The sequence below is a fragment of the Salvelinus namaycush genome, chromosome 19, assembly GCF_016432855.1.
Source record: "Salvelinus namaycush isolate Seneca chromosome 19, SaNama_1.0, whole genome shotgun sequence".
NCBI classification, from domain to species: Eukaryota; Metazoa; Chordata; class Actinopteri; order Salmoniformes; family Salmonidae; genus Salvelinus; species Salvelinus namaycush.
This window is the reverse complement of record NC_052325.1, coordinates 10,304,258-10,330,876: the sequence shown is the minus strand read 5'-3', so window position 1 is coordinate 10,330,876 and position 26,619 is coordinate 10,304,258. Positions and strand designations below refer to the sequence as shown.

The 26,619-nt window shown below is 43.6% G+C and overlaps 1 pseudogene; it reads left to right on the top strand.

Moving 5' to 3' along the window:
* LOC120064136 overlaps positions 1–18,495 on the top strand; it is a 42,325-nt pseudogene extending 23,830 nt beyond the window's left edge.
* Positions 18,496–26,619: the final 8,124 nt, after the last annotated feature.

Genomic DNA, 26,619 nt, shown 5'->3' with positions numbered 1-26,619 from the left:
GGCAAAATCCAAGCGACTGTCATGTGCCTTTTACATAGAAGTGGCTTCCGTCTCGCCACTCTACTATAAAGGCCTGATTGGTGGAGTGCTGCAGAGATGGTTGTCTTTCTGGAAGGTTCTCCCATCTCCACAGAGGAACTCTGGAGCTCTGTCAGTGACCATCAGGTTCTTGGTCACCTCCCTGACCAAGGCACTTCTCCCCCGTTTGGCTGGCCGGCCAGCTCTAGGAAGAGTCTTGTGGTTTCCAGACTTCAACCAATTAAATCATGATGGAGGCCACTGTGTTCTTGGGGACTTTCAATGCTGCAGACATTTTTTGGTACCCTTCCCCAGATCTGTGCCTCGACACAATCCTGTCTCGGAGCTCTACGGACAATTCCTTCAACCTCATACCTTTGCTCTGACTGCACTGTCAACTATGGGACCTTATATAGACAGGTGTGTGCCTTTCCAAATCATGTCCAATCAATTGCATTTACCACAGGTGGAATCCATTCAAGTTGTAGAAACATCTCAAGGATGATCAATGGAAACAGGATGCACCTGAGCTCAATTTTGAGTCTCATACAAAGGGTCTGAATACTTAAATAAGGTATTTCTGTTTTATTTCTGTTTTCTAAAAACCTGTTTTCGCTTTGTCATTATGGGGTATTATGTGTAGATTGATGAGGATTTTTAAAATCCATTTCAGAGTAAGGCTGTAACATAGCAAAATGTGGAAAAAGTGAAGGGGTCTGTAGCAGTGTAGCACTGTAGCAGTATAGTGTCTGAAGTTCCCATAATGTAATTTACATAAGGATCTATCATTTAGACATTGTTTGTGTCTGTATTGTGCATGCTTCCCATCTTTATTTTAACTGCCTCCATGTGATGGATATTTCCATCTTTATTTTGTTTGTCTCTATATAATCCCTCCTTCCCTTCGTACTCCCTCGCTCTCCTTCTCTCCCTCTCTCTCTCTCTCCCCTCCCTCTCTCCCTCTCTCTCTCTCCCCCTCTCCCTCTTCCTCTCTCTCTCTCTCTTTCCTTCCTCAGACTGATATTATGCATCAGAGTGTGTATGAGTTGGTCCACACTGAGGACCAGCAGGAGCTGAGGAGGAACCTCCACTGGGCCCTCAGCCCACCTGCCATCGTGGACCCACTGGGAGAGTCCTCCTCAGGTGACTTCCTACCTCCATGTTAGACCCTGAAACACCACCTCCGTGTTAGACCCTGAAACACCACCTCCGTGTTAGACCCTGAAACACCACCTCCTCGTTAGACCCTGAAACACCACCTCCTCGTTAGACCCTGAAACACCACCTCCGTGTTAGACCCTGAAACAACACCTCCTCGTTAGACCCTGAAACACCACCTCCGTGTCAGACCCTGAAACACCACCTCCGTGTTAGACCCTGAAACACCACCTCCGTGTTAGACCCTGAAACACCACCTCCGTGTTAGACCCTGAAACACCACCTCCGTGTTAGACCCTGAAACACCACCTCCGTGTTAGACCCTGAAACACCACCTCCGTGTTAGACCCTGAAACAACACCTCCGTGTTAGACCCTGAAACAACACCTCCGTGTTAGACCCTGAAACACCACCTCCGTGTTAGACCCTGAAACACCACCTCCGTGTTAGACCCTGAAACACCACCTCCGTGTTAGACCCTGAAACACCACCTCCGTGTTAGACCCTGAAAAACCACCTCCGTGTTAGACCCTGAAACACCACCTCCGTGTTAGACCCTGAAACACCACCTCCTCGTTAGACCCTGAAACAACACCTCCTCGTTAGACCCTGAAACACCACCTCCGTGTTAGACCCTGAAACAACACCTCCTCGTTAGACCCTGAAAAACCACCTCCGTGTTAGACCCTGAAACACCACCTCCGTGTTAGACCCTGAAACAACACCTCCTCGTTAGACCCTGAAAAACCACCTCCGTGTTAGACCCTGAAACACCACCTCCGTGTTAGACCCTGAAACACCACCTCCTCGTTAGACCCTGAAACACCACCTCCGTGTTAGACCCTGAAACACCACCTCCGTGTTAGACCCTGAAACACCACCTCCTCGTTAGACCCTGAAACACCACCTCCTCGTTAGACCCTGAAACACCACCTCCTCGTTAGACCCTGAAACACCACCTCCGTGTTAGACCCTGAAACACCACCTCCGTGTTAGACCCTGAAACACCACCTCCGTCAATGAAAAAACATTAAAAGAGATTCAATCATAGAAATTAATGCAGAACTTTCGATAGCATTTCCTACGAATACCCTCTGCATAATGCATTACAAATGCAGTTATAACACCTTATGAAGTATGCGTAATGCATTACATAAGTATATAATAACTCATTATTATGCATTATATAAACATCTATACTTAATAAATGCTCATAAACATTCAAGAAAGGCTCAGGCCTCTACACTGACTTACCTCTCCACTAGTGGGTGGTGTTGCACATTTGTTCTTCCCCTGCTAGAGAGGAAGCCGTCACATGTCGTGCTAAGACTACATTAGCCTCTGGGGCTAATTACATAAGTGTATTTTCAACAGAGCTAGGAGACCACGGCCATTGAGGACAGGACACACAGTCGGGTCAAACAGAACACACACTGCTGAGGGATATTGAATAAGGCTTTGTTTAAAGTGTCATGACACATCTCTCAGCAGAGACCCAAGCCAGACACCTCACGTCAGCTTTTCTTTCAAGCCCAAACATTCATGTCAACACACAGTCAACAATGTTGTTATTCATTTGTTAGCTTTTTGTGTTGATGAATTCCTGTACGATCATAAAAACAATAATTATTTCATGATGACATAATCAGGTGATCACTGATTACCCGTTTGTATGACCACCTTAGAGAAGTTGCACACATTTTGTTCTGTTTCTACAGTGTGACTGAACTGTATACTGTAATCTTGAGGATCGTTTCCAAATATAGTGCAATAGGTGGTTAGATGATTTTGATGGTAAAGCCTGGTCTGAACATGTCATATCTTCTGATCCATAGATGTGGAGCCGGAGAGTAGCACCACTGTGACCTATAACCCTGAGCAGCTCCCACCAGAGAACTCCTCCTTCCTGGAGAGGAACTTTGTGTGTCGCTTCCGCTGCCTCCTGGACAACTCCTCTGGCTTCCTGGTAGGTGTTATTGACACCTCACACCGACCGAATGCCTACAACCTCCCAATAGTGTTTGTCTATTAGTATTTTAAGCTCACTCAGAGGAAAGCTCACACATTGACATAGGGTGATGTGTTAACACGTTGAAATACAATTTTGATGGATGAAAATCAGATTGTTGTCGGATAGAATTTGGACAGATATTCAAACACATGGACAATCGAAGACAAATAGATACATGTCTAAAACAAAATGTTTGCGTCCTCGTCCCCCCCCCCCCGCCAGGCCCTGAGTCTGCAGGGCAGGCTGAAGTTCCTGCGTGGTCAGAACCAGCGGCAGGAAAACAGGGTCAAGGCGCCGCCCCAGCTGGCCCTGTTTGCCATCGCTACGCCCCTCCAGCCCCCCTCCATCCTGGAGATCAGGACCAAGAACATGATCTTCAGAACCAAACACAAACTGGACTTCACCCCCATGGCCTGCGACGCCAAGTACGCTCACTTTGACTTCCTCGTTATTATGATAATGTTGTGGTGACAGTTGCAATCATCCAAATAAATAGACTACTATTACAATAGTATTGAATAGACTGACATTTGTCAGTCATACTGCTATTGTTATGTAGTACTGGTTATTATATGATGTGAAATAATTGTTTATTGACATCATCCCTTTTTGCAGGGGGAAAATTGTGCTTGGGTATACTGAAGCTGAACTTCGGGTGCGAGGCTCTGGGTATCAGTTTATCCATGCGGCGGATATGTTGTACTGCGCTGAGAACCATGTCCGAAGTAAGCCTCACCTCCATTACCTAAAAATACAAAAACATGGGAGTATTTATTTGGATTGGGTTGAATTGGTTTGTCCTCAAAACATTGGTGAGGCCAGGTCTGACCAGGTCAAAGATGGTGGTCACAGAGTTCGGACAGTTTTCCCAAGTAATCCCAGTGGATTACGGCGCAGATTGAGCAAAGCCGCAGAGCTTCTAGAGGATAGGATAGGCCACAGATACACTACATGAGCAGAGCAGCAGCAATAATCCATATACACTACAACAAATAGTATGTGGACACCTGCTCGTCGAACATCTCATTCCAAAATCATGGGCATTAATATGGAGTTGGTCCCCCTTTTGCTGCTGTAACAGCCTTCCACAGGCTTTCCACTAGATGTTGGAACATTGCTACGGGGACTTGCTTCCATTCAATCACGAGCGTTTGTGAGGTCGGGCACTGATGTTGGGCGTTTAGGCCTGGCTCGCAGTCGGCGTTCCAATTCATCCCAAAGGTGTTCGGTGGGGTTATCATGCTGAAACAGGAGAAGGCCTTCCCCAAACTGTTTCCACAAAGTTGGAAGCACAGAATCGTCTAGAATGTCATTGTATGCTACAGAGTTAAGGGGCCTAGCCTGAACCATGAAAACAGCCTCGGACCATTATTCCTCCTCCACCAAACTTTACAGTTGGCATTATGCATCCTCCAAACCCAGATTCTTCCGTCGGACTGCCAGATGGTGAAGCGTGATTCATCATTCCAGAGAACACGTTTCCACTGCTCCAGAGTCCAATGGCAGTGAGCTTTACACCACTCTAGCCGACGCTTGGCATTGCTCATGGTGATCTTAGTCTTGTGTGCGGCTGCTCGGCCATGGAAACCCATTTCATGAAGCTCCCGACAAACAGTTCTTGTGCTGACGTTGCTTCCAGAGGCAGTTTGGAACTTGGGAGTGAGTGTTGCAACTGAGATGACAGATTATTTTTTTACGCGCTTCGGCACTCCGCTGTCCCGTTCTGTTAGCTTGTGTATTTGTATTGATTAAGGATCCCCATTAGCTGCTGCCAAAGCAGCTACTCTTCCTGGGGTCCAAACACATTAAAGCACTTACATTACATATAAAACAGTACATCATATAAAATTATTACACCACTACATATCTACAATACAAAATGTATAATACCATCATACTACTATATTACAATGTGTGCGTATGTGTGTGTCTATACCTTTGTGTGTGTCTCTTCACAGTCCCCGTTGTTCCATAAGGTGTATTTTACCTGGTTTTTGTATTTATTTTTTATCTGATTCTACTGCTTGCATCAGTTACTTGATGTGGAATAGAGTTCCATGTAGTCATGGCTCTATGTAGTACTGTGCGCCTCCCATTGTCTGTTCTAGACTTGGGGACTGTGAAGAGACCTCTGGTGGCATGTCTTGTGGGGTATGCATGGGTGTCCGAGCTGTGTGCTTGTATTTTAAACAGACAGCTCAGTACATTCAGCTTGTCACCACTTCTTACAAAAACAAGTAGTGATGAAGTCAATCTCTCTTCCACTTTGAGCCATGAGAGATTGACATGCATGTCATTAATGTTAGCTCTCTGTGTACTTTTAAGGGCCAGCCGTGCTGCCCTGTTCTGAGCCAACTGCAATTTTCCCTAGTCCCTCTTTGTGGCACCTGACCACATGACTGAACAGTAGTCCAGGTGTGACAAAACTAGGGCCTGTAAGACCTGCCTTGTTGATAGTGTTGTTAAGAAGGCAGAGCAGCGCTTTATTATGGACAGACTTCTCCCCATCTTAGCTTCTCCCCACTTTTGGGCTCCCTAATGGTGCAGAGGACTACGGCACTGCATCTCAGTGCTGGAGGCATCACTACAAACACCCTGGTTTGAATCCAGGCTGTATCACAACCGGCCGTGATTGGGAGTCCCATAGGGAGGCGCACAATGGGCCCAGCATCGTCTAAGTTTGGCCGGTGTAGACTGTCATTGTCAATAAGAATTTGTTCTTAACTGACTTGCCTAGTTAAATTAAGGTTAAATTTTTTTTTTAAATGTAATACTGTTGTATCAACATGTTTTGACCATGACAGTTTACAATCCAGGGTTACTCCAAGCAGTTTAGTCACCTCAACTTGCTCAATATACACATTATTCATTACGAGATGTAGTTGAGGTTTAGGGTTTAGTGAATGATTTGTCCCAAATACAATGCTTTGGAAATATTTAGGACTAATTTATTTGTTGTCACCTATTCTGAAACTAACTGCAGCTCTTTGTTGAGTGTCATTTCAGTCGCTGTAGTAGCTGACGTGTTGAGTGATCCGCATACATAGACACACTGGCTTTACTCAACATTCACAGTGTTGGTTGGAAAAAGTATGTGAACCCCTAGGCTAATGACTTCTCCATAAGTTAATTGAAGTCAGGAGTCAGCTAACATGCTAACATCTCTGTTGACGAGTCTATGATACGTAAAACACTGAACAAGAATGGTGTTCATGGGAGGACACCACGGAAGAAGCCACTGCTGTCCAAAAAAAACATTGCTGCACGTCTGAAGTTCGCAAAAAGCACCTGGATGTTCCACAGCGCTACTGGTAAAATATTCTGTGGACAGATGAAACTACAGTTGAGTTGTTTGGAAGGAACACACAATACTATGTGTGGAGAAAAAAAGGCACAGCACACAACATCAAAACCTCATCCCAACTGTAAAGTATGGTGGAGGGAGCATCATGGTTTGGGGCTGCTTTGCTGCCTCAGGGCCTGGACAGCTTGCTCTCATCGACGGAAAAATGAATTCCCATGTTTATCAAGACATTTTGCAGGAGAATGTAAGGCTATCTATCCGCCAATTGAAGCTCAACAGAAGTTGGGTGATGCAACAGGACAATGACCCAAAACACAGAAGTAAATCAACAACAGAATGGCTTCAACAGAAGAAAATACGCCTTCTGGAGTGGCCCAGTCAGAGTGCTGACCTCAACCTTATTTGAGATGCTGTGGCATGACCTCGAACAGTTCACACCAGACATCCCAAGAATATTGCTGAACTGAAACAGTTTTGTAAAGAGGAATGGTCCAAAATTCCTCCTGACCGTTGTAAAAGTCTGATATGCAACTACAGAAATGTTTGGTTAGGGTTATTGCTGCCAAAGGAGAGTCAACCAGTTATTAAATCCAAGGGTTCACATACTTTTCCCACCCTGCACTGTGAATGTTTACACGGTGTGTTCAATAAAGACATGAAAACGTATACTTGTTTGTGTGTTATTAGTTTAAGCAGACTGTGTTTATCTATTGTTGTGACTTAGATGAAGATCAGATCTAATTTTATGACCAATTTATGCAGAAATCCAGGTAATTCCAAAGGGTTCACATACTTTTTCTTGCCACTAACTCTTTATCCATATTGTAGCAGAGGGTGTAAAGCAGTAACACATATACATTTTTCCAGTAGCAGATTATGATCAATAATGTCAAAAGCTGCACTGAAGTCCAACAAAACAGCCCCCACAATCTTTTTATCATCAACTTCTCTCAGCCAATCATCAGCCATTTGTGTAAGTGCTGTGCTTGTTGAATGTCCTTCCCTAAAACATGCTGAAATTCTGTTGTCAATATGTTTACTTTAAAATAGCATTGTATCTGGTCAAACACAATGTTTTCCAGAATTTTACTAAGGGTTGGTAAAAGGCTGATACGTCGGCTATTTGAGCCAGTAAAGGGGGCTTTACTATTCTTTGGTAGCGGAATGGCTTTAGCTTTCCTCCAGGCCTGAAGGCACACACTCTCTAGTAGGCTTAAATTGTAGATGTGGCAAATAGGAGTGGCAATATCGTACACTATTATCCTCAGTAATTTTCCATCTAGATTGTCAGACCCCGGTGGCTTGTCATTGTTGATAGACAACAACAAAAAATGCACCTCTTCCACACTCAATTAACAGAATTCAAAAGTACAATGCTTGTCTTTCATAATTTGGTCAGATATACTTGGATGTGTAGTGTCAGCGTTTGTTGCTGGCATGTCATGCCTAAGTTATCTTGCCAATGAAAAAGTAATTAAAGTGGTTGGTAATATCAGTGGGTTTTATGATGAATGAGCCACCTGATTCAATCAATGATGGAGCCAAGTTTGCCTTTTTCCCCAAAATGTTATTTAAGGTGCTCCAAAGCTTTCAACTATCATTCTTTATATAATTTTTATTCATTTCATAGTTTAGTTTCTTTTTATTTAGTTTAGTCACATAATTTATTCATTTGCAGTACGTTTGACAATTGTTTGGGCTGCCAGACTTATTTGCCATACCTTTTGCCTCATCCCTCTCAACCATAACATTTTTCAATTCCTTTTTACAGTCATGTTCTTAATGGGCGCATGCTTATTAGTAACTGGAATAAGCAATTTCATAAATGTGTCAAGTTCAGGATCTGGTTGCTCCTAATTACACACCACAGAGCAGCAAATATTATTTACATCATCAACATAAGAATCACTACAAAACTTATTGTATGACTTTTCCCAGAAAATATACCTCTCTGTTGATATCACATACATTATCAAGCATTTCTCACACATTATCCAGATACTGACTGTTAGCACTTGGTGGTCTATAGCAGCTTCCCACCAGAATGGGCTTTAGGCGAGGCAGATGAACTTGTAGCCATATTACTTCAACAGTAGTTAACATGAGATCCTCTCTAAGCTTTACAGGAATGTGGTTCTGAATATAGACTGCAACACCACCTCCGTTGGCATTTCTGTCTTTTCAGTAGATGTTATAACCATGTATTGCTACCACTGTATCATCAAAGGTATTATCTAAGTGAGTTTCAGAGATAGTCAGAATATGGATGTCATCTGTTACAAATAAGTTATTAACTTCATGAACCTTGTTTCTTGGGCTGCATATGTTAATATGGGTTATTTTTATCACTTTTCTGGGTTGCTTGATTTGTTTTTAATGCTTTACTGAGAAGCTTATCAGAAGTAGACTTGCTCATGTTATTTATATTGGAGCTGATAGTGCACAGTGAGCTGCAAACGGGACTTCCTACTACAGCACACCGTCTCAGTGCTAACAGTGTAACTCTGATTCATGGTTAATGCCTTCAATAGCTGTAGGATAAACAAGTATTCAGGGCAATTAGGGGGACATAAATTAAGTTACTTACATTGTGTCTGCCAACGCCCCTGGGATAATGTACATTTGCTGCAGCATTATGACGAGTCATTGTCACAATGGTAGGAATTAACTGAGCTGGTCTTGGGTCATTGATAAGTCATTGTCTCAACGCAGCTTTGAAATACGTGGACAGAGTACTCCGTCATTCCTGTCTTCTGTTTCCAGGTGTCAAATGTATCTATAAAAGTGATTCCAACAGAGCTACGGTAATCTTTTAGCCAGATGTGTGGCCTACTGCTTCGCGGCTGAGCCGTTGTTGCTCCTAGACATTTCCACTTCACAATAACAGCACTTACAGTTGACCGGGGCAGCTCTAGCAGGGCAGAATATTTGACGAACTGACTTGTTGGAAAGGTGGCATCCTATGACGGTGCCACGTTGAAAGTCACTGAGCTCTTCAGTAAGGCCATTCTACTGCCAATGTTTGTCTATGGAGATTGCATGGCTGTGTGCTCGGTTTTTATACACCTGTCAGCAACAGGTGTGGCTGAAATAGACAAATGCACTAATTTGAAGAAGGGATGACCACATATTTTTGTATATATAGTGTAGCTACCAACATAGCCACATAATTAATATTACAGGGTACATCTAGTTACCCCCTCTGCCTAATGGAATTTGCTCGAGATTCGAGATTTCTAGCTACCATTGCCTTATACTCCTTGCCAGAGTCCAGGGTAAATATAACAGGCAATGGTACATAGCTAGATATCTTCAGAGTTGAACCATGAACCTGATTCCTCATCTACTGTACCCGTTGCCACATCTGCCTACTAGTGCTGTAGCTTGAATTGAATGTGAATGTGTACCCTCCCATCCTAAACGACTGTGTCCTGTTGTTCCAGTGATGAAGACAGGGGAGAGCGGTTTGACAGTGTTCAGGCTCCTCACCAAGGACAACCTCTGGAAGTGGGTCCAGGCCAACGCCAGGCTGGTGTACAAGAAGGGCAAACCAGACTACATCATCGCCACACAGAGGCCTCTGATGTACGTGCACTCCCCTGGGCCCTGTCACTGTCTAGGAACAGTCGTTTTCCTAGTCAGTTCACCTGGCCAGAAAATACTCAGTCCTCATAGACGTAGGGCCACAGTTATGACACTGTTCTTCTGATGTGAATAGAACACCAGACAACACAGATGGAGGAAAGGATTATGTGGTCCTCTGTAGCTCAGTTAGTAGAACATGGTCCTCTGTAGCTCAGTTAGTAGAACATGGTCCTCTGTAGCTCAGTTAGTAGAACATGGTCCTCTGTAGCTCAGTTAGTAGAACATGGTCCTCTGTAGCTCAGTTAGTAGAACATGGTCCTCTGTAGCTCAGTTAGTAGAACATGGTCCTCTGTAGCTCAGTTAGTAGAACATGGTCCTCTGTAGCTCAGTTAGTAGAACATGGTCCTCTGTAGCTCAGTTAGTAGAACATGGTCCTCTGTAGCTCAGTTAGTAGAACATGGTCCTCTGTAGCTCAGTTAGTAGAACATGGTCCTCTGTAGCTCAGTTAGTAGAACATGGTCCTCTGTAGCTCAGTTAGTAGAACATGGTCCTCTGTAGTTCAGTTAGTAGAACATGGTCCTCTGTAGTTCAGTTAGTAGAACATGGTCCTCTGTAGTTCAGTTAGTAGAACATGGTCCTCTGTAGTTCAGTTAGTAGAACATGGTCCTCTGTAGCTCAGTTAGTAGAACATGGTCCTTTGTAGCTCGGTTAGTAGAACATGGTCCTCTGTAGCTCGGTTAGTAGAACATGGTCCTCTGTAGCTCGGTTAGTAGAACATGGTCCTCTGTAGTTCGGTTAGTAGAACATGGTCCTCTGTAGTTCGGTTAGTAGAACATGGTCCTCTGTAGCTCAGTTAGTAGAACATGGTCCTCTGTAGTTCAGTTAGTAGAACATGGTCCTCTGTAGCTCGGTTAGTAGAACATGGTCCTCTGTAGCTCAGTTAGTAGAACATGGTCCTCTGTAGCTCAGTTAGTAGAACATGGTCCTCTGTAGTTCAGTTAGTAGAACATGGTCCTCTGTAGCTCGGTTAGTAGAACATGGTCCTCTGTAGCTCAGTTAGTAGAACATGGTCCTCTGTAGCTCAGTTAGTAGAACATGGTCCTCTGTAGCTCAGTTAGTAGAACATGGTCCTCTGTAGTTCGGTTAGTAGAACATGGTCCTCTGTAGCTCGGTTAGTAGAACATGGTCCTCTGTAGTTCGGTTAGTAGAACATGGTCCTCTGTAGCTCGGTTAGTAGAACATGGTCCTCTGTAGCTCGGTTAGTAGAACATGGTCCTCTGTAGCTCAGTTAGTAGAACATGGTCCTCTGTAGCTCAGTTAGTAGAACATGGTCCTCTGTAGCTCGGTTAGTAGAACATGGTCCTCTGTAGCTCGGTTAGTAGAACATGGTCCTCTGTAGCTCGGTTAGTAGAACATGGTCCTCTGTAGCTCGGTTAGTAGAACATGGTCCTCTGTAGCTCGGTTAGTAGAACATGGTCCTTTGTAGCTCGGTTAGTAGAACATGGTCCTCTGTAGCTCGGTTAGTAGAACATGGTCCTCTGTAGCTCGGTTAGTAGAACATGGTCCTCTGTAGTTCGGTTAGTAGAACATGGTCCTCTGTAGTTCAGTTAGTAGAACATGGTCCTCTGTAGCTCAGTTAGTAGAACATGGTCCTCTGTAGTTCGGTTAGTAGAACATGGTCCTCTGTAGCTCGGTTAGTAGAACATGGTCCTCTGTAGCTCAGTTAGTAGAACATGGTCCTCTGTAGTTCAGTTAGTAGAACATGGTCCTCTGTAGCTCGGTTAGTAGAACATGGTCCTCTGTAGCTCAGTTAGTAGAACATGGTCCTCTGTAGCTCAGTTAGTAGAACATGGTCCTCTGTAGCTCAGTTAGTAGAACATGGTCCTCTGTAGCTCAGTTAGTAGAACATGGTCCTCTGTAGCTCAGTTAGTAGAACATGGTCCTCTGTAGTTCAGTTAGTAGAACATGGTCCTCTGTAGCTCGGTTAGTAGAACATGGTCCTCTGTAGCTCGGTTAGTAGAACATGGTCCTCTGTAGCTCGGTTAGTAGAACATGGTCCTCTGTAGCTCAGTTAGTAGAACATGGTCCTCTGTAGCTCAGTTAGTAGAACATGGTCCTCTGTAGCTCAGTTAGTAGAACATGGTCCTCTGTAGCTCAGTTAGTAGAACATGGTCCTCTGTAGCTCGGTTAGTAGAACATGGTCCTCTGTAGCTCAGTTAGTAGAACATGGTCCTTGTAATGCCAGGGTAGTGGGTTCGAGACCGAGATCTCACAGGTGCTGTTTGTTTTCTATCCTTTTAGGGAGGAGGAAGGAGGCGAACACCTACGTAAACGTTCCATGCACCTCCCCTTTACCTTTGCCACGGGAGAGGCCCTGCTCTATCAGTCCAACCATCCAATTGGACGCTTCAACCACAGCACCCAGGGCTCCGAGAAGAACGGCGACAAATCCAAGAAGGGACGGATTGACAGGGTGTCCAGGGATGGCCTGGACCCGGGCTCCCTCTTGGGGGCGCTGATGAGTCAGGATGAGTCTGTATATGTCTGCCAGCCGGCCTTGGAGCCCCAGCTGTCCTTCCACAGCAGTCTGTTCGGAGACCGGGTCGGCTTCTCTGACTCCGACCCCACCGCCCTGCTCCAGGGCTGGGATGAGTCGTCCAACGGAGTGGTGGGTCCGAGGCTTCCAGAGCCGGCGTGGAGCTTCGACCCTATGCTGGCGACTCTGGATTCCCTGTCCCCGGAGGTTCTGGGGGGTGGGGTTGACCGGGATGGGGATGGAGGCAATGGGGAGAACTGTTCCAACGGGGAACTGTTTGGGGCTTTGGAGGGCCTGGGGCTGAGCGCTGAGGACCTGGAGCTGCTGCTGCTGGACGAGAGGATGATCCGGGTGGAGATGGACCCTGAGCGGGTTCCCACCCTGGATGATCTGCTGACCAATGATGAAATCCTGTCCTACATCCACGACTCCCTGGAGGCAAAGACAGACGGGGCAGAGGACGGGGACCGGGTATCCTCCACTATCCCAGGAACAAATGCCCCAAAAACCACCACAAAAACAACAAAGGCTCCTGTTGAAAGTTATCCCACTTCTGCCACCAATGTGTACTCTCAGTACGTTCCCCATAAGGCTCCCATAGTTCAGCTCTCCCAGAAGATGCAGAAGCCCCTCAGCATGCGGCCAGGGAGGGCGGTCCAAGACTGGGCCCAGCATAGCAACCACTTACCCCATCCAGTGGTGAATGGACTGCAGGGGCAGGGTCAGCAAATACACAACGGACAATGGGCATCCCAGCACATTCTAGCCAGTACAGGGGTCCCGGTTGGCGACTGTCACAACCCCCAGACTTTGTTAAATGGAAAGGCGTCAGAGCCGGATGGCGACCATCACTGGCGGCAAGCCCACCAACGTCAACACTACCTCCAGCAGCAGCAGGCCAGGGTCCAGAGACAGCTCCCTCACAGCCATGCCAAACATCCAGGCGCTAATCTCAACGGAGTATGTGGCATTCCAAACACACACACAAAGCATCGCCCAGCTGGCAAACAGCAATGCCAGGACTATAGCTACTGCCCCCCTGGAGAAACCACCCTGAACAGCAACCCCCCTGGGGAAACCACCCTGAACAGCAACCCCTCTGGGGAAACCACCCTGAACAGCAACCACCCTGGAGAAACCACCCTGAACAGCAACCCCCCTGGGGAAACCACCCTGAACAGCAACCCCCCTGGGGAAACCACCTTGAACAGCAACCCCCCTGGGGAAACCACCTTGAACAGCAACCCCCCTGGGGAAACCACCTTGAACAGCAACCCCCCTGGGGAAACCACCCTGAACAGCAACCCCCCTGGAGAAACCACCCTGAACAGCAACCCCCCTGGGGAAACCACCCTGAACAGCAACCCCCCTGGGGAAACCACCTTGAACAGCAACCCCCCTGGGGAAACCACCTTGAACAGCAACCCCCCTGGGGAAACCACCTTGAACAGCAACCCCCCTGGGGAAACCACCCTGAACAGCAACCCCCCTGGGGAAACCACCTTGAACAGCAACCCCCCTGGGGAAACCACCTTGAACAGCAACCCCCCTGGGGAAACCACCCTGAACAGCAACCACCCTGGGGAAACCACCCTGAACAGCAACCCCTCTGGGGAAACCACCCTGAACAGCAACCCCTGCCTTAACAATGGCCAGGTACCTCTCCTCACACACACCACCGTAGACGCTTGTATGAATTACACTATGGCTGATGTTCCCGGCATGGATTATACCATCAACGGATGTACATATGGGGGGAACGGGCAGCACTATGGGACCGGGGCTGCCGTTTCGTCCTACCAGAGGATGAACCACAGGCAGCAGCAGCAGGAGAAGCTGCCCCCTCTCTTGGCTCAGGTGCAGTGCCCTCCTCCCTCTGCTACAGTAGAGCAGATCCTTGTGGTTGGACACTCTTCACTGGAGGCCAATGGCATGGTGACCTCTGACATCCCTCACCAACCCAACCACAGTAAGGTGAGACCACAGGGATTATATATTCATACATTGAGTATACAAAACATTAAGAACACCTGCTCTTTCCATGACAGACTGACCAGGTGAATCCAGGTAAAAACTATGATCCCTTATTGATGTCACTTGTTAAATCCACTTCAATCAATGTAGATGAAGGGGAGGAGACAGGCTAAATAAGGAATGTTAAGCCTTGAGACAATTGAATGGATTGTGTGTGTGCCATTCAGAGGGTGAATGAGCAACACAAAATATTTAAGTGCCATTGAATGGGGGTATGGTAGTAGGTGCCAGGCACACTGATTTGTGTCAAGATCTGCAATGCTGCTGGGTTTTTCACGCTCAACAGTTTCCCGTGTGTATCAAGAATGGTCCACCACCCAAAGGACGTCCAGCCAACTTAACACAACTGTGCAAAGCATTAAGGTCAAAATGGGCCAGCATCCCTGTGGAACACTTTCGACACCTTGTAGAGTCCATGCCCTGAGGAATTGAGACTGTTCTGAGGGCAAAAGAGGGGGCTGCAACTCAATATTAGGAAGGTGTTCCTAATGTTATGTACACTCAGTCTTCTAATTCTTTTCCTTTGGGCGAGAGCTCCTGACACTGGCATTAGGGTGGACGTTATGGATAGGATTAGAAATTGGTTAAGTTATGGTTAGGTTAGGTTAGGGCTGGTTTACGATTAATGGTAGGGTTAAGGTTAGGGCGGAGGTTAAGGTTAGGCTACGATTAATGGTAGGGTTATGGTTAGGGTTAAGGTTAGGCTACGATTAATGGTAGGGTTAAGGTTAGGCTACGATTAATGGTAGGGTTAGGGTTAAGGTTAGGCTACGATTAATGGTAGGGTTAAGGTTAGGGCTGAGGTAAGGGTTAGGGTTATGGGTCTGCTAGTTGAATATGCACTGCCTAAGAACTAGATTATTTGCACACGGGTTCATCAATTTTTATACATGTAGGATCTTAATTTGAGCCAGTTTGCTACAGCAGGAATTGTACATTCTTATGTGGATTATAATTAATGGATACATTTTGTGTAAGGGACAATCAGAGGTCCTTTTAAACCTCAAATACACTAAACATTTTAAATGTCCTGTTATCTTGCAACAGGGTGATCAAATTAAGATTCTACATCTGTACACCTCTTCCCAAAATCTTCATATTGATTGAGGAACAGTGACGGATACAACAAAGCTGGGACAATGCTCCCTTAACAGAGGGCCTCAGAGGCCTTGCAAGCTGGACAGTGTCTTCAGTGAACATAATGGAGTTTACGTAAATGCCCACTCATACAGTAAGACACAACACACAGTAGAAGCCCTCTAACTTCAACACTGACATCTGGTGCTAACTGTTCCTTGACAGATTCCTACTTTCACTCCTCCTCCTGTCAACAGTAGCATAATTATTCCTCCCCTCCTCATGATTATTCAACAATAAAGTTTGTATACTGTTATTTTTGTACCCCTTTTGTGGCACTTGTTCAGGGTCAGTACACTTTTAGAAAAAAGTTGCTATCTAGAACCTTTAAAGGGTTCTTCGGCTGTCCATCCATATGGATAACCCTTTGAAGAACCATTTTTGGTTTCAGGTAGAACCCTTTTTGGTTCCAGGTAGAACCCTTTTTGGTTCCAGGTAGAACCCTTTTTGTTCCAGGTAGAACCTTTTTGGGTTCCATGTTGAACCCTTTCCACAGAGGGTTCTACATGGAACTCAACAGGTTTCCACCTGGAACCAAAAAGAGTGGTCCTATGGGGACAGCTGAGGAACCCTTTTGGAACCCTTTTTTTCTAAGACTGGAGCATTTAATTAATGGCCAATATTTAAAGGGAACTGACAAGCACTTAATTGCAGATTTAAGACAACGGGTTCTGTAGAGACAGTAAGGTTCCATAGTTCACACCAGGACAGGAGGTGCTACTCAGGGCCGCAATGTGTTTAGATAAATCATTACAATCACCATTCATTGACAAATAACTTCCATAATTAATACTGCAAATCACAAAATGGGTAAGCTTAAGTTAAAATATTTTTTTAGATTGATGATGTTTGATATTGATAATGTATCTTTCAACAGCTCTTTATTAAATTGCTGACAATACAGTCATTGGTATTTCACGTGTCAATCTGCTGCTGGTAGTCAACCATCAACATCATACCATTCACAAGCTGAAAGACAGGTTCCCTTCATTGTCTCCATGTCTTCTTCTTCCTCTTTTCTCAGATGGAAAATGGCTGCATTCTTAACGGGACCTACTCAGGAGGCTGTGTTCTGCCTCATAGGAGTGGTGCCCTCTAACGGCCAGCTCCCCTGCCCTGACACTCTCCAGCCTCCCAGACCCCCAGACCTCAGGCTTTTACCTCTGACTGGGGACCTCCAGGGGACACTAACTGACTGGAGGCTCCCAGCCACCCACCCTACCACTGGACCAGCTTGTTACTCTAGTTGACAACATGGAAACAAAAGCAACACTTAGGCCTAAATATTTTTGGTACTTTTGTTTGGTTGGGTTTGATGTTTCATAATAACATAATTATCATTTGAGTCCTTTGTTTACAGTATGACGTCGGAGCGATAAAGTTGAGTTTTATTCTGTTTTTGAAAGAACTCAAAAGAAAATAAGAGTCTTAGAAGCATTGTTTCTGTGTTTTTTATGTAAAAATATATATATTTTTAGTCCTGGTGGAAGTATAACATAGTCATTGGTAGTCATGGAGACACCACCTAACCCTGCATGTATAGATGCTTATGGCACCATCATCTTTATGATTTGTTGTGACACACAGGAATGGCACCTTCAAATGCAAAGTCCAGTGCTCATGAGTTTCCTCTATTGGGTAACATTAATGACTTGTTTCAGAATATTAGATTAAGTAATGTAAAGCTTTGAAGAAGGAAAAACCGGTTTAGAATATCCTGCACTTTATTTCAAGCACCCAGTGATGCAGATACGGTAGTCGGTCAGGGAAACTAGGATTATTTAGGTCCCCAAAAAATGATACAGAGATGGACCTTCTTTTACATTTTAATATTTGGGGTTGGGAAATGTGTAACAATTGTTGTCTTTTTGTTCTATTTTTGTGGTATTATATTTCAGGTTGATGTCCTCACACTTCTGTACAATTGTCATATTTTTGTTCACTTGAATTATCATCTTGTTGTTGTCGTTGACATCTTGTACCTCTGTGAGAGTGTTTGTCCAATACTAAGGTCAACTGTGACTCATCTAGCTGAAGGCTGCTTTGAATTCAGTATTTATTCATTTGTGATTCAAGTCCTCTAACATACATTACAAGATACCATCTTGGTGAGATGGGAAGTACTGTATATCGTCAGATTCGAAACGTTGCCAGCAACTATTCCAGTCTAATGATGTTGATCTAATGACAGTTTACTGACAAATCTGAAAACCAAACGAGTTTTATAACGATCTCTTCTGGAAGGATACCATGTTGAATGTAAATACTACATGATTAGGCAGTAATGCTAAATATAATTATTTCATCATGGAGATGCTGAAAAGAGATTTCCTTGTAGTTACAATAATTATCATCATTATTATTGTTATTATTACCATTATTGTCATTTATTGTGTTTTAAGTTGAAATGTGATACAAGTGGTTTCAGAATCAACTTGGTTTCTTTCCCCATTCTTTTTTTACTATGAAAATGTTGGATATATTTAATATGATTGATGTGGCCTATTAACAATATGATTTAAAAAAAAGTGTAAACAATGGTTTTGAGAAATACAGGTATGTAAATAAGTCCTGCGTCATTTCACTTGTTTTAAAACACACTGCTGCTTATCAAACTCTTGTGTTGACTCCATTTCCATTGTACAGTGCATTCGGAAAGTATTCAGACCCCTTGACTTTTTCCACATTTTGTTAAATTACAGCCTTATTGTAAAATGGATTACATAATTTTTCCCCCTCATCAATCTACACATAATACCCCATAATGACAAAGTGAAAATGTTTGCAAAAAAACCAAACCTTATTTACATAAGTATTCAGACCCTTTGCTATGAGACTCGAAATTGAGCTCAGGTACATCCTGTTTCCATTGGTCATCCTTGAGATGTTTCTACAACTTGATTGGAGTCCACCTGATGTAAATTCAATTGAACATGATTTGGAAATGCACACACCTGTCTATATAAGGTCCCACAGTTGACTGTGCATGTCAGAGCAAAAACCAGGCCATGAGGTCTAAGGAATTGTCCGTAGAGCTCAGAGAAAGGATTGTGTCGAGGCACATTTATGCAGCATTGAAGGTCCCCAAGAACACAATCTTAAATGGATGATGAGTGTGCAAATCTATCATCAAGGCAAAGGGTGGCTACTTTGAAGAATCTCAAATATAAAATATATTTTGATTTGTTCAATACTTTTTTGGTTACTACATGATTCCATATGTGTTATTTCATAGTTTTGATGTCTTCACTATTATTCTACAAGGTAGAAAATAGTAAACATAAAGAAAAACCCTGGAATGATTAGGTGTGTCCAAACTTTTGACTGGTACTGTGTGTAAAGGTGATTACTGTAAAGGTTTTTACTGTGTCATTATGAGGTATTGTGTGTAGATTGATGAGGAAAAATAACATTTTAATCCATTTTAGAATAAGGCTGTACAGTATGTGGGAAAAGTGTGGGAAAAGTCATGGGGTCTGAAAACTTTCCGAATACACTGTACATGTACTCTCTGTCACAAAAAAGGTTGGACTCTTCTGATATTCCAAATTGGTGCCATACTACTGAAACTCAACTCATTTAACATACTGAGAACTTTATTTTGAATCTTTAATGTAGTTACTTAGAATTTACTTTAACATGCTAACAGGAACAGATGTAGTTATGAGATACATTTTGACCCATGGCCTTTGACTACTTGTTTCAAATGTATTATTTTGGTCCTTTGAAATAAAGGATTTTTGCAATCACATTGATACTTTAATATTATTTGACATGTGTTCAAGCCAGTTTTGTCTTTAATAAAGGTTTTTGGCATACAGATATAGGATCTTCATTTGACCAGTTAGTCACAGCAGGAAAATATTCCTGCAGCAACAGGAAATGTTAATTATTGTGGATTATAATTGATACATTTTTTTAGGCCAAATCAAGTCTGACATTTTAAAGTTTGAATACAAGTTTGCATGGTAGGTGTCTTTGGGTCCATGAAAAGCCCTATATAAATCCCATGTATTATTATAATATTCAGTGAGTCACCTGAAAGATAACTACTGTGTCCAATGGAGACAAATATGAAAAGCATGAATCACATGAAAGAGGCAGACTAAAATAGCTCTTTATGATGGTTTGGACTTTGGCCCTTGCTCTACTGCAGCAGTACTTTAGAAGTATTCAGACAGGCTTTTAAAGGCATGGCCTGTTCAGTGTCCTCTTCCCTCCATACTCATACTGCTATTTGGGATTTCAGAGTTGGCCAGGGCTGCTTTTTTCCCATCATATCCCTGCCTAAAACCAGACATGGTAAGGCTGAGTAAACCCCTTCTTATTTGAGAAGGACGGCTCTAGTCCTCTTTAATTATTTTGGTAAAATAAGAGTTTTTACTAGATGTCACGACAGAGGGAAAACTGACTACAGTATTTGAGCATGCTGCTTTCTGTTGTGTGTTTGTTGCATCGTTCTGTGCCCAGTAGCCTCTACAGCCCTTGGCTTGGTCGGGGCTTTTCAAAAGACAAAAGATACATTTGGGTTCGCTGACGAGGCTTCTTTTGTCGTTGTCGTTTCAGCTTTAATAGTGACCCAGACTGAGGAGCCTCGTCTCGGCCCACAGTACTCACCATGATGCTTTGTGATCAGCGGGCCGCCAGAGGGGAACAAAGGCCATGTGGGTGGAGTGGGAAGGAGTTTTAGTTTAGAGTTTGTTAGTCACATGCACAGGGTCACAGATGTAATTGCAGGGTACAGTGAAATTCTTACGCTCCGAGCTCCACCTGTGCAGGTCAAGAGAAGTGAATGGGACAATAATAAAAATAATAATATATATATATTTACAACTGTAACAATGATAAATGTTCACTGGGGGGTGGGAGCAGGGTAAATGTCCGCTGAGGGGGAGGGGAGTAAAATGTCCATATGGGGAGCAGCGGGGGGATAGGTAGTTTGGGGAGCCGGAGGGAGACGGGGAACAGATTGCTGACTAGTGGTGGCTGTTCAGCAGCCTGATGGTCTGGGGGAAGAAGCTATTGATCTGACAGTTTTTGCCATGATGCTCCTATATTGCCCCCGTCTGACTGATGGAGGTGGGGAGAACAGGCCATGGATCGGGTTGCTGGGGTTCCTGATGATCTTATTGCCTTCCTGCGACAAGAAAGGGGCGGAAGAGCAGTCACAATATTGTGATGGTCCATACACCATGGTTACGCTTCTGGCTATCTCCATAATACTCCTACCCCCAGGTTAGTGGCTAAACAACATTCCATAATACTCCTACCCCCAGGTTAGTGGCTAAACAACATTCCATAATACTCCTACCCTCAGGTTAGTGCCTAAGCAACACTCCATAATACTCCTTCCCCCAGGTGAGTAGCTAAGCAACATTCCATAATACTCCTACCCCCAGGTTAGTGACTAAGCAACATTCCATAATACTCCTACCCCCAGGTTAGTGACTAAGCAACATTCCATAATACTCCTTCCCCCAGGTTAGTGACTAAACAACATTCCATAATACTCCTACCCCCAGGTTAGTGACTAAACAACATTCCATAATACTCCTTCCCCCAGGTTAGTGACTAAACAACATTCCATAATACTCCTACCCCCAGGTTAGTGACTAAACAACATTCCATAATACTCCTACCCCCAGGTTAGTGACTAAGCAACATTCCATAATACTCCTTCCCCCAGGTTAGTGACTAAACAACATTCCATAATACTCCTACCCCCAGGTTAGTAACTAAACAACATTCCATAATACTCCTTCCCCCATGTTAGTGACTAAGCAACATTCCATAATACTCCTACCCCCAGGTTAGTGACTAAGCAACATTCCATAATACTCCTTCCCACAGGTTAGTGACTAAACAACATTCCATAATACTCCTTCCCCCAGGTTAGTGACTAAACAACATTCCATAATACTCCTACCCCCAGGTTAGTAACTAAACAACATTCCATAATACTCCTTCCCCCAGGTTAGTGGCTAAACAACATTCCATAATACTCCTACCCACAGGTTAGTGACTAAACAACATTCCATAATACTCCTACCCCCAGGTTAGTGACTAAACAACATTCCATAATACTCCTACCCCCAGGTTAGTGACTAAACAACATTCCATAATACTCCTACCCCCAGGTTAGTGACTAAACAACATTCCATAATACTCCTACCCCCAGGTTAGTGACTAAACAACATTCCATAATACTCCTACCCCCAGGTTAGTAGCTAAACAACATTCCATAATACTCCTACCCCCAGGTTAGTGACTAAACAACATTCCATAATACTCCTTCCCCCAGGTTAGTGACTAAGCAACATTCCATAATACTCCTTCCCCCAGGTTAGTGACTAAACAACATTCCATAATACTCCTACCCCCAGGTTAGTGACTAAGCAACATTCCATAATACTCCTTCCCCCAGGTTAGTGACTAAGCAACATTCCATAATACTCCTACCTCCAGGTTAGTGACTAAACAACATTCCATAATACTCCTACCCCCAGGTTAGTGACTAAACAACATTCCATAATACTCCTTCCCCCAGGTTAGTGACTAAACAACATTCCATAATACTCCTACCCCCAGGTTAGTGACTAAGCAACATTCCATAATACTCCTTCCCCCAGGTTAGTGACTAAGCAACATTCCATAATACTCCTACCCCCAGGTTAGTGACTAAACAACATTCCATAATACTCCTACCCCCAGGTTAGTGACTAAACAACATTCCATAATACTCCTACCCCCAGGTTAGTGACTAAACAACATTCCATAATACTCCTACCCCCAGGTTAGTGACTAAACAACATTCCATAATACTCCTACCCCCAGGTTAGTGACTAAACAACATGCCATAATACTCCTACCCCCATGTTAGTGACTAAACAACATTCCATAATACTCCTACCCCCAGGTTAGTGACTAAGCAACATTCCATAATACTCCTTCCCCCAGGTTAGTGGCTAAACAACATTCCATAATACTCCTACCCCCAGGTTAGTGACTAAACAACATTCCATAATACTCCTTCCCCCAGGTTAGTGACTAAGAAACAATCCATAATACTCCTACCCCCAAGTTAGTGGCTAAACAACATTCCATAATACTCCTTCCCCCAGGTTAGTGGCTAAACAACATTCCATAATACTCCTTCCCCCAGGTTAGTGACTAAACAACATTCCATAATACTCCTACCCCCAGGTTAGTGACTAAGCAACATTCCATAATACTCCTACCCCCAGGTTAGTGACTAACCAACATTCCATAATACTCCTTCCCCCAGGTTAGTGGCTAAGCAACACTCCATAATACGATTTTTTCCCAGATTAGTGGCTCAGCAACACTCCATAATGCTATTTTCCCCCAAGTTAGTGGCTAAGCAGAGACCATATGGGGCTCATGACCTAGCCTTTCATCAATCTTAAGGAACAGATTTTATATACAAAATATACGAGTACAGTACAATATACAGCTATGAGCGGAAGCCCTCTTGTCACATTCACCATGTAAAACACACACTCATTTTCTCTCACTCTCTTGCTCCCTCTGTGTCTCTGTCCTTCTCATAAGCTTAAACCAATCAACAAACAACACACTTAGGGAACTCTTCCAATATAACTTTTAATAGTATTGGATGGTGTTCCCCGAAGCAAACTGCTGACATCACCACTGGGCTATTGCAACTGCATGGTGCATAGCCTACAGATAATGCAAGGGGAAGTGACTGTCCCACACTAAGAGCAGAGGAATGCCGTGTCAGCTATGCATAACTACTCCAGTGCATTCCATGCATCCAGTGGCTATCTGTCTGACATACAGTATGGCCAAGGGAAACGTCCTCTTTCTGTCTCATGTTTCATTAGAAAGGGAATGTTTCAGGTATTTTTAGGCATACAGTGCATTCGGAAAGTATTCAGACCCCTTGACTTTTTCCACATTTTGTTACGTTACAGCCTTATTCTAAAATAGATTAAATCGTTATATTCCCATCATCAATCTACACACAATACCCCATAAGGACAAAGCAAAACAGGTTTTTAGACATTTTAGCAAATGTATAAAATAAAAAAAACTGAAATATCACATTTACATAACTATTCAGACCCTTTACTTAGTTCTTTCCTTTGGCAGCGATTACAGCCTTGAGTCTTGGCACACCTGTATGGGGAGTTTCTCCCATTCTTCTCTGCAGATCCTCTCAAGCTCTGTCAGGTTGGATGGGGAGCGTAGCTGCACAGCTATTTTCAGGTCTCTCCAGAGATGTTCGATCAGGTTCATGTCCGGGCTTTGGCTGGGCTACTCAAGGACATTCAGAGACTTCTGCGTTGTCTTGGCTGTGTGCTTAGGGTTGTTGTCCTGTTGGAAGGTGAACCTTCGCCCCAGTCTGAGGTCCTCTGAGTGCTCTGGAGCAGGTTTTCATCAAGGATCTCTTGGTACTTTGCTCCGTTCATCTTTCGATTCTGACTAGTCTGCTGAAAAACATCCCCACAGCACAATGCTACCACCACCATGCTTCACCGTAGGGATGGTGCCAGGTTTCCTCCAGTCGTGACGCTTGGCATTTAGGCCAAAGAGTTCAATCTTGGTTTCATCAGACCAAAGAATCTTGTTTCTCATGGTCTGAGAGTCCTTTAGTTGCTTTTGGCAAACTTCAAGTGGGCTGTTATGTGCCTTTACTGAGGAGTGGCTTCCGTCTGGCCACTCTACCATAAAGGCCTGATTGGTGCAGTGCTGCAGAGATGGTTGTCCTTCTGGAAGGTTCTCCCATCTCCACAGAGGAACTCTGGAGCTCTGTCAGAGTGACCATTAGGTTCTTGGTCACCTCCCTGACCAAGGCACTTCTCCCCCGTTTGCTAAGTTTGGCCGGGCGGCAAGCTCTAGGAAGAGACTTGGTGGTTCCAAACTTCTTCCATTTAAGAATGATGGATGCAACTGTGTTCTTGGGGACCTTCAATGCTGCAGAAACATTTTGGTACCCTTCCCCAGATCTGTCCTTAGACACAATCTTGTCTCCCAGCTCTACGTACAATTCCATTGACCTCATGGCTTGGTTACATGTCAACTGTGGGATCTTATGGGATGTTATATAGACAGGTGTGTGCCTTTCCAAATCATGTCCAATCACTTGAATTTACATCAGGTGGACTCCAATAAAGGTTGTAGAAACATCCCAAGGATGATCAATGGAAACAGGATGCACCTGAGCTCAATTTCGAGTCTCATAGCAAAGGGTCTGAATACTTATGTAAATAAGGTATTTCTGTATTTATTGATTTTTTTTATACATATATATAATTTATATATATGTCATTTATAATATATATATGTATATATATATATAATTTCTAAAAACCTGTTTTCGCTTTGTCACTATGGGGTATTGTGTGTAGATTGATGAGGAAAAAAGTATTTAATACATTTTAGAAAAAGGCTGTAACGTACAGTAACAAAATGTGGAAAAGGGGTCTGAATACTTTCAGAATGTACTGTATGTCAACGAGAGGCGGAGTGGACCTCACTTTGGATCTGATGACGACTAGGGGAGGGGAGATGGGTCTTTCTGCTCTTGACCTACAAGACAGGAATCATTCAGACATCGCCCATCTCAACCTATACTGAAATAACAAGGCAAAAAAGCAGCCAACAAGAACAAGTGTGCCCAAGGGACATTGTTATGGATATAATGCTCCATTTAGAGACGTGATCTTCGTCTCAGCTTTATGAGATAATGACCGCCCAATTAGCTGTGTGTCCTACAGACTGGAGGGGGAAAGCAGAGGGGGCTGGGACGAGTGAATCATCACCCAAATATATCCCGTTCTCTTCCCACTTACTACTGGGCTGGAGACTGACGTTCTGGTGGGTTTATTACGCCATTGATTCCCAGCATGAGAAGACAAACGGGGCCTTAGAACTGGAACATGATGCACTGCAACGTAGATATCATTGAATCAACTTGATGTCATTGGAGGGTATTCAACAGATATTTATCATGGAATCAACTTGATGTCATTGGAGGGTATTCAACAGATATTTATCATGGAATCAACTTGATGTCATTGGAGGGTATTCAACAGATATTTATCATGGAATCAACTTGATGTCATTGGAGGGTATTCAACAGATATTTATCATGGAATCAACTTGATGTCATTGGAGAGTATTCAACAGATATTTATCATGGAATCAACTTGATGTCATTGGAGGGTATTCAACAGATATTTATCATGGAATCAACTTGATGTCATTGGAGGGTATTCAACAGATATTTATCATGGAATCAACTTGATGTCATTGGATGGTATTCAACAGATATTTATCATGGAATCAACTTGATATCATTGGAGGGTATTCAACAGATATTTATCATGGAATCAACTTGATGTCATTGGAGAGTATTCAACAGATATTTATCATGGAATCAACTTGATGTCATTGGAGGGTATTCAACAGATATTTATCATGGAATCAACTTGATGTCATTGGAGGGTATTCAACAGATATTTATCATGGAATCAACTTGATGTCATTGGAGGGTATTCAACAGATATTTATCATGGAATCAACTTGATGTCATTGGAGGGTATTCAACAGATATTTATCATGGAATCAACTTGATGTCATTGGAGGGTATTCAACAGATATTTATCATGGAATCAACTTGATGTCATTGGATGGTATTCAACAGATATTTATCATGGAATCAACTTGATATCATTGGAGAGTATTCAACAGATATTTATCATTGAATCAACTTGATGTCATTGGATGGTATTCAACAGATATTTATCATGGAATCAACTTGATATCATTGGAGGGTATTCAACAGATATT